Source organism: Elephantulus edwardii, unplaced genomic scaffold, assembly GCF_000299155.1.
Source record: "Elephantulus edwardii isolate Elephantulus edwardi_28Jun2011 unplaced genomic scaffold, EleEdw1.0 scaffold00292, whole genome shotgun sequence".
Classification (NCBI taxonomy): Eukaryota; Metazoa; Chordata; class Mammalia; order Macroscelidea; family Macroscelididae; genus Elephantulus; species Elephantulus edwardii.
Genome location: NW_006400042.1, coordinates 3,043,235 through 3,045,940, shown reverse-complemented (window position 1 = coordinate 3,045,940; position 2,706 = coordinate 3,043,235). Strand labels below are relative to the sequence as shown.

General features: G+C 50.6%; 1 pseudogene; it reads right to left on the bottom strand.

The window, feature by feature from the left end:
* Window positions 1-327: 327 nt before the first annotated feature.
* On the bottom strand, window positions 328-2,296 carry LOC102872004 (annotated as a pseudogene).
* Between the last annotated feature and the right edge of the window lie 410 nt (window positions 2,297-2,706).

Here is a 2,706-nt window from a genome sequence, read left to right as displayed (position 1 = left end):
AACAATGTTATAGTTAGCGGCCCTCTTGATTCTCCACAACGACACTGAGCATGCTCACAAGGGGATCCCACTGGTTTAGTCTTAGTTAAACAACCATCTTTAAGAAAGAAAAAAAAATAAACAAAAAACCTCAGCACACTACCATTTAACTTGTTTTAATGCTTTGTGGTTGTTCCCCCCCCCCCACAAATGATGAAAAATACTAAAGTACACACAAGGGATAATCATAATGTTGTGGCCAACATTATAAATATGGAATTATAAATTTTAAACATTTTCTGGTTTAAAAAATAAATCTGGTAGTCAATGCAGCTCTGCGGGTCTTGTCTAATAGGGCTGGTCTCTGCGCTCCTGGTGGTGCTCCTTTATCCATCTTCCCGGGTCCTCTGCGGCCACCTCTTCGTCCTCCCATCTATTCCATCAATGGTCTAGGGGGGCCCCCAGGACTCCACGTCTTCCTCCACCAAAACCACCTTGGTCCATGTCCCAGCCGCCATGGAAGCCACCTCTGTCTCCACCACGACCACCTCTGAACATTCCACCTGGACCACCACTGTCCATGAGGCCACCTCTGCTGCCCCACATACCACCAGGGCTACCTCTGCCGTGGCCACCCCCCGGAGGTGAGAAGGGTGGTAGGAGGAAGCCTTCAGGCTTGGGGGCCTTAAACTGATTGCACTCTGTTCTCCAGGCGAACTTCTGGTTTCCACAACCCGGATTGGGGCACTGCCAATCTCCAGCTCGGTGTTGGACGTTTCCTCCTCCAGATGGGTTCCTTCGGGAACCCCAGGGTCCTCGTGGGGGGAAGCCTCCTTTGTCTCCTCCATGGCCTCCCATGGGACCCATGGGTTCCCCAGGACCTCCTGGGCCCCCTGGATCTCCAAGGAGCGGCAGTGGCATGCCCCTGCCCTCAGGGTGGTGGCATTCCACCACGCATGCTGTTCATGGGTAGCTTCTTCCATGCTAGAGACACTTTACGCTTGCTCCCTTGGAGATCCTTCCCATCAAACCACTCTACAGCAGCCTTGGCAGTCGGGGGGGTCTTCATAAGACACTGTAGCATCGCCTTTGGGCTTCCCTGTTTCCTTGTCCAGGTAGATATGGATCATGGGCTGTCCAGTTTTCTTGTTCATCTTAACAACCTGGCACTGCTTAAAGAAGTCTGTCAGATCATCTAAAGTCACATTGTCATTTAATCCTTGCACACAAATTGCACTGTCTTCATCTGGGTCCACAGGTGGGCCTAAATTAAGATCTGGTCCTTCGTCCATGGGTCCACCAGGCTTATTGAAGCCACCTCGCTCTCCAGCGCTGCCCATTCCACTGCGTCCCCCTCCCCTCCCACCTCTGCTCATGCCTCCACGATTAAATCCCCATCTTCCCCTGCCCCGGTTATCAGGGCTACTCATGTTCTAGTTCTCTCCTGGTCCGGAAAATCCTCCAGACTCCTGCCCATAAACACCCATGCTACTGGGGTGGTCCGGTTGAAATGAACTCTGCTGCCCGTAGCTGCTGCTCTGTTAACTATATTGACTTGGAGCCTGGCTGTAGGATCCAGTTTGGGGGGGAGGGGGTAACTAGTGGGTGGCTGCTGTCCATAGCTGCTTGGCTGCCCTTAGCTACTCTGCTGTCCATAGCTGCTCGGCTGTCCATGGGTGTTCTGCTGAGAGTAACTGCTTTGATCATAGCCAGTTGGTTGTGAAGAGGAATAGCTGGTAGGTGAGAAGGATGGATGTGCGCTGACTGGCTGCATGGGGTAGCTCCCAGGTACCTGGGGATAACTGTACTTACTTTGTCCATACCCCGTGCTTGGCTGGTTGTAACCTCCTGTTTTAGATTGAGACTGGCTTGTTACAGTGGGCTTGCTACCATCTTGTGGTCTTGCAGGTGCGGTGGCTGCTGGCTGCTGCCCATACGTTGGATAGGCAGGCTGTGTACCATATGCAGACTGAGCTGCATAGGATGCCTGGGTGGTGGTTACTGTAGCAGTGGTGGTATCGTAAGCACCAGTGCTGTACCCCTGGACAGGCTGGCTGTAGGCCTGGGGGGGGGCAGCTGGAGTACTATAACCAGTAGGAGGCTGTCCATAAGAAGTTGCATAGGCAGTCTGCCCATAGGTTGCAGTAGTCTGAGCCTGAGTATAGCTGACATTAGTGGGCTGTCCATAGGTTCCGTAACTTTGTTGCCCATATGCCTGGGTGGTCTGCGCATATCCTTGAGTGGGCTGGGTGGTGTAGGCACTGTAGCCCTGCTGGGCTGCAGCTTGGCTGTAAGTACTGTAATCCATGGGCGCCATTTTCTCGCCTTCCTCCTCGTTCTCTCAACGTCCGTCTTTCTCTTGCTTTTCCTCTCTATACTGCACTTTTAAGGGAGGGAGGATGGTGGGACATTAGCCTGTACATATCTATGAGATCAAGTTTGTTTATTGTATGGTTTAATTCTTCAGCATCTTTGTTCAGTTTCTTTCTGGTAGTTCTATTTTATTCATGAGAATGTGTATTGATGTCTCCTACTAATATGGTTGTGTTGTCTATTTTGTTTTTCATTTCTGTTAATGCTTGATTTGTATATTTTGCAACCCTATTGATGGCGTACCAATTGATATATTTCAACAAACATGCTGCCATAGATGTACTCACCAAGTTGTTCCAAGAAATCTGGAGGGTAACCACCTGGCCAACTGCCTGGAAGAGATCTATATTTGTT